The sequence below is a fragment of the Paroedura picta genome, chromosome 14 (genome assembly GCF_049243985.1).
Source record: "Paroedura picta isolate Pp20150507F chromosome 14, Ppicta_v3.0, whole genome shotgun sequence".
In the NCBI taxonomy this organism is placed as follows: Eukaryota; Metazoa; Chordata; class Lepidosauria; order Squamata; family Gekkonidae; genus Paroedura; species Paroedura picta.
The window spans coordinates 21,753,535-21,762,993 of NC_135382.1; the positions used below are offsets into that span (position 1 = coordinate 21,753,535).

The following is a 9,459-nucleotide window of genomic DNA, read 5'->3' on the forward strand; positions in this document are numbered from 1 at the left end:
AAAATATTTGTTTCACAGGAAACTCTTGTGAGTTTTAGAAGAACCAGAGAAGAACGGGTGTTCCCCACCACCACTACCTGAAGGAATCCCAAACACCATTCCCTTCCTCTCCCACAACAGATACCCTGTGAGGCGGGTGGGGCTCAGAGAGCTCTCAGAGAACTGCTCCACAAGAACAGTTCTAGGTGCCCTGTGACTGGCTAAGGATGTCAACTCCAAAGAAGGCTTTCTCCTGAAAAGAAGCTATTTAGATGAAAATATTAATATTGGATCTCAGTCCTGATGAAGCCGGTGGACTGTTACCATTTGCACAATTCCTATTAGAAAAAATTTAAAATATGAAAAAGACAATCAGGTGTTTTCATGACTTTATCTTGCCTCACACGGTTTCCACACATTTTAACCTACACTGTGTGGCTTTTTCTTGGTTTAGCCTCTTGAGATTGCATCTGATCTCCAGGCAACAGAGATCAGCTCACCTGGCGAAAATAGCCACTTGGGAACATGGCTTCTGCGGTATAATACCCTGTTGAAATACCTGCCCTCCCCTAACCCCACCTTCCACAGGCTTCCCCCCAAAATCGCCAGCATGAATATCATGGTCCTTTAGTTGCTCTCCTCCAGTGGGACCTGGTGCTCTCCTGGATTTACACCCAACCTCCAGATTAGAAAGACCTAGACAGTAGACCAAAGGGCATTATAGCCCACTGCTGTGTCTGCCCTCTCCTCCCTGAACACTTTGTTTTCAGGCTCCGCCCTCAAATCTCTAGAAATTTCCCAGCCCAACTTGGCTTCCCTCACTCCAACCCATGGAAACTGATGCTGGACTACGGTCTTGTTCATCTTCCAAGTGCAGCTCGGATCCTGTTGATTTGGGCTACAGCAGACTCAACATGACAAGGTTTCCCTGTCAACCTGCCAAGGACTGAGCTGAAGGTCTGATGCAGGATTGTAGTTTACAATGTAATTGACCAATCCCTGCCAGATTCTTTAAATTGAAATTGACCTACAGGGGTTTTTGGAGGGGGCGGTTGCTTCAGTTTTGGTTCAGTTCAGTCCTTCTTGTATCATGCTGGGGTCACGATAAAGAGCTCAACTTCCCGGTCTGTGTCCACCTCTGAACCCATGGATTTAACATTTTCCATATGGAATTACTGTACTGGCTGAGGACTGACCTACAGATCAAGAGATCCTTGACTCCAGCCTGTCTTCTGCCTGAAACTCATTACGTTGCCAAGTCACTGGCCTATCTTACAGGAACCTCTATTGATTTAGATACCTGTACCCACGTTCCTCCCCATTGGGAACCCAAAGCAGCATCATTCTCCTCGCCATCATCCTCACAAGAAGCCTGTTGACTGCCCCAAGGTCACCCAGCAAGCTTCCATGGCAAATCCCTCACCCTTGAGAAAGTGAGGAGCAATATAACAAAAGACCCAAATGGTCCCCATAGTGATACTCTAGGAATTTCCCTATGGCTCTATGGTCCTTACCATAGAGGTTACAAGAGACTCCTACAGCATCACCCGGAAATGATGTCACATCCTCCCCTAAATTCCACTCTTCCCAGACAGTGCTAGTAATCCCTTAACATTTAGTAGACTGGGGGGCTTCAGACAAGGGCTTCAGTATGAAAGGCGGGTAACAAAAATCTGTTCCACAAGCCCCATTCACAGTTTTTTGAGACCCATGCTCCATAAACACGAAGCCTCACAATTACATATTCAGAAAGAAGAGACATCTTTTCTGTTTCCGAGGCAGAATGGGATGTTATGTGGCACGTATCTCCTATCTGTAAAAGTTTACGGCCTGGCAGGTGCTGGCTATGGCGTCAAAGGGTTTATATTTCTCAGTGGGGTGGGAGCTTTATCATTTCTCTTGCAAACAAACTCTCCTGAAACTACCCCTCTGAATCATGAAAATGTCAGGCGTTCAGTAAACAAGGTGAAAGCTTGAGCCGGTGTCTTGGCAAGCCAGTGCCGTGAGTCTTTACAGAGCATGGCATCCGTATTCATTGCGGAGTCCTTCAGGGTCCATTCGGCCATGGCGCCCAGGAGCTGTGAGCCCCCTCATGGGTCCTGCTTTGCTGCAAAGCCTTCCCCTTTGCAGACGGATTCACATGGGCCAAACATGTACCCTGGATTCGCTCAAGACTCATTGTTCCTCGCACTTTCCTTGAATAGAAGGGGGCCTCAACATAGCAGCAATGCACATGTAATTTACTGGAAGGATTTGGTGCAGGACGTGGTGGGTAATTTCTGGTGCTGTGGAGGTTTTAAAAAATGACTAATATTCTGAACAGGATCCTGCTTCCTGTCAACACTGCTCAGATATAGCCTGTTTTTAGGGCTATATTGGCAAACATAGCACAACCCACTCTTCGCAGCATGAGTAAATTTGCCTTGGAGACGAGGTTTCCGGTCCTGCCTTGGCTTTGTCCGTGTGGTTCCATTTGAGTCTAAGCCAGCCTTTGTCGACCTTTTGACCCTGGAGGAGCCCCTGAAACAATTTTGCAGGTTTTAAGGAGCCCTGGAATTAATGTCAGCTGGCCACACCTCCCAGAAGTTACCTGTCACTGGAAGTGACATCACTGCTCGTGTTAACAGGCAGACTTGAGGAAGGGGGAAGAGGCAGGAGGTGGTTTAAGGAGGGAGCAGGAGTACAGACTCTGCCCCCTCCCAGATGCAGAAACCCCAAGAGAACTCATGCTCGCAGGGGGGGGGGGGGCAAATGGAAGTTGCCGAATCCCATGTTTGTGGCTGAGTCCATTAAGGCAGGAGGGGAAATGATGCGGACCCCCTTTGGAGCTCCCGCGAGCCCCTAATTGGGAATCCCTGGCTAAGCAAAAGAATAACCAACGCACTTTGAGTGCATGAATTCAGGAATGGAAACAGTGAGTAAACATGGAGGACTGAAATCTGACCGAGATCTTCCTCTTTTTTAGAATGTAAGCATGTTGATTTCCTGCAGAGAAGCTCAACTGAACTTGAATGCAAACACACTTTTTTTTTTTTAGCCAGCCTGAACTGGATCTAGTTATGTTAAAGCTCGAGTTTCTATTCTGAGGGACCTGGCAAGTTGCTACTGGGTGGGTAACAACAGTGTGCCTATATTTCATGGAATATCAGTGAGCTTCCAAGCATGGGCATAGGGCTGCCAGTCAGTGCCTGGCAAATTGCACATGGGTGGTGGTGGGGTACAATGTCGTATGGGAGGAATAAAAAAAAATGCATCCTTGAATATTTATCAGAAATTCTTACTCTAGGAATTGCCAGAAACTCTATGGCAAAACCATAGTATTCCCAGCGATTCCTTGACCTAACCTTTGACACTTCTAGTAAGAACCTCTGATAAGTATACAAGATTACATCTAAAACATACAAAAAAAATTCTCCAGCTGCAGCTCCAAGTGGCAGGTAATAGGATCTGGGGCTAGGGTATCCCACTACCCCTACCGGAAACTTGGCAGTCCTAACTGGATATTCCCCCAAAACAGTTAACATGCTGGTAGGGCCAATCACAAAATCTTGGGAGGATCCAAACCAGGTACATTTTTATGATGGAAGGAGGTATTTCCTAATGGGCACTCACTGCAATAGCAAAAATGGTTCCTCCTGCACTCTTCTGATGCATCAAGGAGGCAGAGGAACATCTACCATTCCCAACTTCCAGGTGGGGCCTGGAGTTCTCCTAGAATTACATCTGATCTCCAGACTACAGAGAAAAATTCCCCTGGAGGAAATGGCAACTTCAGAGGGTGGCCTCTACAGCATCAAAGCCTTTCTGAGCTCTGCCCTCTCCAGGCACTGACCTCAAATCTCCAGGAGTTTTTTTCAAGCTGGACTTGGCAACCACTGAAATGCCAGAATCAACTTTTTGCTTTGGGGTAATAACACTATTTGGTTTCTGTCTTCAAAGGAAAGGAAGGGTTTGGTCTCTAATATCGCTTGAATATAAATTTAGTTTCTTGGAGGTCGCCAGGTAGACACGATTGGAAGTTCAGTGTTGTTGTTTTCAAATAAAAAGTGGTTGGGGAGGTGATTGGAAGTGGAGACATGTCGGAGAAGAGCTGAATCCATTGATCTCTGACTCTGCCCAGGAAGAAGCTTCCCAGCTGATTTTCTACTTGGGAATGATATTATGAATCCTGTGTCTTCTCCATGGGTAGAAAAGCCGCATACATGTCTCTTAGGAAATGCTGACAGCAGGAGGGGATTAAGCAGACCATCCCAAACTCACAAAGTAGAGCTGCCAACTCCCAGGTGGCACCTGAATCTCCAGTCAACCAAGATCAGTTCCCCTAAGAGTTATAACGGCAATTGTTCGAAATGTCAAAATATAACGGCAATTGTTCGAAATGTCAAAATTGTTCGAAATGCATCATTCTACCATGTGGTGGACCTGCCAGAAAAAGAGGAAATACTGTATTATGATACATGAGATGCCATTCAGCCCCTGGACCTGTTTGCATTGTTATAGTTACCAAGGCTAGGCCAGCCAGGTAGGCAGGCGCAGGCCTCCCGAGTGCTCCGTTCGTTGGAGAGAGGCGGCGCGCAGCGAGAGACCCGCCCAAGTCGCTTGGCAGCCGCGGCGCTCATCCGCTGCGCTCCTGCGCCGACTGCCGTGCGGAGGCCGGCCTGGGTTGGCGCTTGCAGGTTCCCTTTCCCTGCCGGCCCCGGGCCCTCGCCCCTCCTCGCCGAACCTCCTGCGCGGCCAAGTTCTCCCGCCGGCGAGATGCGTCCCGTGGGAAGCGCCTGGCCCCGTCCGCGCCCCACCTGAGCCTGCCCCGGGACGCACCGAGGGCTCCGCCGGCTTCTTCCTGTTGTCAAGCGCCCGGAGCCAGGCGGGAGACCAAGCAAGCAAGCAAGCGGTTGCGCAGGGGAGGCAGCCGGGCTGCGGCGGCGGCCCTTCGCTGCCTGCCCCGGGAGCCCTGCGCTTAGGGGAGCCGCTGGCCAACCGTGCGCGGAAGCCGAGCTGGGGGCTGTGGCTGGCATTCACGAGAAGGGAAAGGAGGAGGCCTAGGAAGGCGACTGGTTGGGACGCCGCGGCTGCATTTCTGTGTGCACACATGCGCGCACACACATTTGTTTGTTGATTTTATTCATTCCTCCAGTAGTTAGCTGGCTAACTGACTAGTTAGTTAGTTTTTATGTCAGTCAAACTTTATTACACTAGGCCATAGGCCGTTGCATAATCAGATACAATAAAATTGTTAAAGTTAGTTAGTTAGTTAGTTAGTTAGTTAGTTAGTTAGTTAGTTAGTTAGTTAGTTAGTTAGTTAGTTGTGTTTTGCTTTTCTTCCCAGTCTCCTGCCACTTCTCCAAGAAACCTGCCTAGGTGGTAATAAAATAATATTTTCAAAATAATTAAAATCCTACATTATGAACCCAGCCACAGCTTTAAAACACACACACACACACACACACACAGGCTGCTCAGACATACACCTGGAATTCTTGATGATGTCATTCTCCACCCCTCTGTTTTATATTAACAACAACCCTGTGAGGTAGGTCATGCTGAGAGAGTGTAACGCATTCAAGGTCACCCAGATGATTTTGAATGGTGGCGTGTGGATATGAACCTGGGTCTCTCAGGTCCCTAAGCCACCACATTCACTTATTACCCCATGCTGTCTGTCCAGCATGCCTTCCCCCAGAGCACAGAGTCCAGTTGTTTGGGTTCTGGGTTGGGCTTTGGGCTGGCAATTTCCACATGGGATCTAGCATTCTCCTAAAACTAGAACTGATCTCTCCCGACTACAGCTGCTCTTTGTCCTGCTTGAGGAAACAAGCGGAGCCTGTCAACACATCTGTTTGGATGTGTAATTTATCATTAGGACGTACCCAAACGAGTCTTCAAGTGACTTACGATCACCTTCCCTTCCTCTCCCTACAACAGACACCCTATGAGGTAGGTGAGGCTGAGAGCTCTGAGAGAACTGTGAATAGCCCAAGGTCACCCAGCTGGCTGCATGTAGAGGAGGAGTGGGGACTCAAGCTTGGTTCTCCAGAGTAGAGGACTGCTCCCACGCTTGGTGTTCCACAGTAGCCATGACACCAAACCACAGGTGAAATCTCTAGCTTAATTTCCCCTGTGCTGCCCACCTGTCCTAAGCAGGGTTACACCCAGAGTCCATCGGCTTCAGTGGAAGGCTGCCAGCCTCCAGGTGAGTCTTTAAGAACTGGAATGACAACCGATCTCCCAGACCACAGAGATTAGTTCCTCTGGAGAAAATGTTTGCCTCGGAGGGTGGACATGGTGGCATTCTACCCCACTGAGGTCCCTGCCCTCCCCCCAGGTTCTATCCCCCACCCCCAAAATCTTCAGAGACGTCCCAAGCCAGAGTGGGCTGCCCTGAGTCCTCAGTGGTTGTTGGGTATATTCTTTATATGAATTAGATAAATACCATAAATTAGAAGGGTGCTACAGCTTGCCTTTCATCTGGATTTGGGCAAGCCACTCTCTGCTACAATGCAGAGATTATCGTGCTGATGGGCCATGCAGGGGGATGGGGAAGGCGTCAGCCAGGCGGTCTCCACGTTGAGCTTGATGTGGTCTTCCAAGCCACATGCCATACTTTTGAGGAGAAAGCCAACAGGGAACCCAGGCTCAAGGCGGCAGCATGCTGGCAGGGGCTCATGGGAATTGTAGTCCTTGGACACCTGGGGAGCCACCATTGGGTCATCCCATCCTAGTCCAACATTCTAACCACAACCCCACGCTGGCCATCAATGCTAATGTTGGTGTGCTGGCAAAGAAAGGGGTGGCGAGGGTGTTCTTGGCTTGGCACACCCTGGAGCAAGCCGCCCTCCCCGGTGGCACCTTGGCCTGGGCCTCTCCAGCTGGCTGTGCAGGACTGGGAGGTGAAAACAGACATGAGCCATACCGTTGCCATCTCCTGCCTGGCTGGCCCCTTGGCTGATTGGGCCCGATCTGGCCCTGGCCCTGGCCCTGCAACATGGTCTTGTACGCTGTTCTTGCCGATCCCTGATGTGTCCTGTCCAGCGATCGAAAACCAGGCAGGGTGTGCTGTTGCCGCTGCGATACGTCTGCAATCTGTTTTTTATTTTGGCCTGTTCCACCCACCGACCGATGTACCTGTGATGCAATTGCTTGCTCTTCTCTGTTTTAATGGCCTCTGACAGCGGCGGTGTTTGGGTGAAAATATGGTTATGGTACCCTTGGCAGGATCATGTGCATAAGGCTGCATTCTGGGAGTGGGAGAGTCCGAAACCCTGTTGCCTGTATTTCCATCCACTTTTCATTATGACCTAATTGCTATTTATTATGCAGTATTACAACAGAACAAAATGCAAGAAACGAAGTCAATAAACAATCACTCGGCCTGCTGGGGTGGGGGAATTTATGGATCAATCCGAAGAAGAAGTACGCCCTTCTAAGACCATTGAATTTAGAACTCTGTTTACGATTGTGTCGGGTTTTTATACCATGTTTTTCACTACCCAAAGGAGTCCCAACAGACTCCCCCCAACAGACAGCCTGTGAGACAGGTGGGGCTGAGAGAACTCTAAAAGAGCTGTTCTGTGGGAACAGCTCTAAGAGGATGGGGACTGGCCCACGGTCACCCAGCTGGCTGCATGTGGAGGAGTGGGGAATCAAACCTGGCTGTCCAGATCAGAGAAAGTCTCCTTGGGAAGGAGATGGAGTGAGAATCACAGTGAGTAAAGCCATAGTACCAGATCCTCAGCTGTGCAAAATGCTTATGCCTGTTTAAAGTACCTAATTAAGCTTGGAAACAGGGTGGAAATTGTGCCTGTTACAGGATAGAGTGAAACTTTATGCTGTTTCCTTAGGCCAAGCCCAGCAGTAAAGGTAAAGGTATCCCCTGTGCAAGAACCGAGTCATGTCTGACCCTTGGGGTGACGCCCTCCAGTGTTTTCATGGCAGACTCAATACGGGGTGGTTTGCCAGTGCCTTCCCCAGTCATTACCGTTTACCCCCCAGCAAGCAAGCTGGGTACTCATTTTACCGACCTCGGAAGGATGGAAGGCTGAGTCAATCTTGAGCCGGCTGCTGGGATCAAACTCCCAGCCTCATGGGCAGAGCTTTCAGACTGCATGTCTGCTGCCTTACCACTCTGTGCCACAAGAGGCTCTTCAAGCCCAGCAGTAGGTTATATTTACTTCTGTTTTTTTATTATTAAATTTATATCCCACCTTCCTCCTTGGACTCAAGGGCCACTCCATGTAGCAAGAGCTACAGTAGCCTAGCCTCTACTGCCAAACCATTGACTTATTGGAGGAGAGATCTTGTTGAAAGCGCATACAAGGTCTGCCCTGTAATAGCGAGTTGATAATTTCCAGCCTTCTGCTTCTCACTTGAGCCCACTGATCTCCATAAAATGCTGCTCCAGGGGGAGAGCCCCCCCCAAATGACACAGAGAGGCTGCAGAGGAAAAGGGGAATCAGTGAGATTTATTCCAGATCCAACCCTCTGCCTACAGTAGTGCCCAGTTACTCGCCAATGTTTCGAGGTGGCAGCAATACACCCTGAGGTCGAATCCCAGTTGCGCTCGAGTTTGTCATATGCAGCCTGGTTATTGTGCTAATGGGGCAAAATGTGACCCCCACAGAGCAGCTCCAGGAAACGAGGAAGGATTTTAACGGGGGTGCCCTGGAGAACAGTGTTGTTGTTATGTTTGTTCTCAGTAAGAAAGCCAGAACTCCTGAAAGCCCTGCTCAGATCCCGACGGAATTGTTTTTATAGGATTCGAAGGAGCTGTCTAAGCTGGGACACGGCTTGGCCGGCAGGCACATCCCCTATAACGCTAACTGAAGCTTGTAACAAGGTTTGTGGGAGCGGGGGGAAGTCAGGATGCTTGCAACGACCAAGTTAACAATGCATCTGGATGCCCCGGTGGAGATTTTGGCAAGGCCGCTAATGAGGGGAAGCAGAGAACCCCAGTCCCCCTGTCACCTTCCACGGCAATGAACTGTTAGCACGATCCCATCGTGCCACTTGTTGTGTTCAGGAATACATCTGCAGCCCTAAAAACAAAGCTAAACCGGCATGTTAAGAATATGTTTATTGGTTGGTTGGGGGTGTCGATGGAGCCAGTACTTAAGCTAAACCAACAACAGGCCAAAAATATATTTAGGCAAAAGATAAAAGATATAGGTCAGCAAGAAGATATAAGTTATTCTCCTGGTTTGCTAGCGTCTGATAGGAACGAATATGTAGCCGCTCCAGCCATGTATCTATATAACCTTGGGGACATTACAGAGCAGAGCTTTCACTCTTGCCTGATGCGCCTTGCCTACAGCAGTACAAGAGGGCCAATATAATAAAATCCCTCTCCCTCAGGGAGGGAGCATTTTCTATTCCCCTGCCCCATATATGATATGTAACATGACAAAACAGGCCTAGGAGCAAAAGAAAAAGTAAAAAAACTCTTTAAAATGATGAGAAGAACCAAACCACCCCATGTACCGCCAA

General features: G+C 49.1%; 1 long non-coding RNA gene across 1 annotated transcript; it reads right to left on the reverse strand.

The window, feature by feature from the left end:
• Positions 1 to 580: 580 nt before the first annotated feature.
• LOC143823616 (uncharacterized) lies at positions 581 to 5,031 on the reverse strand. Its single transcript, XR_013226529.1, has 3 exons — positions 4,484 to 5,031; positions 3,812 to 4,401; positions 581 to 2,499 (listed from the first exon to the last, which is right to left on the reverse strand). It is a non-coding gene; the product is annotated as an uncharacterized LOC143823616 (long non-coding RNA).
• Between the last annotated feature and the right edge of the window lie 4,428 nt (positions 5,032 to 9,459).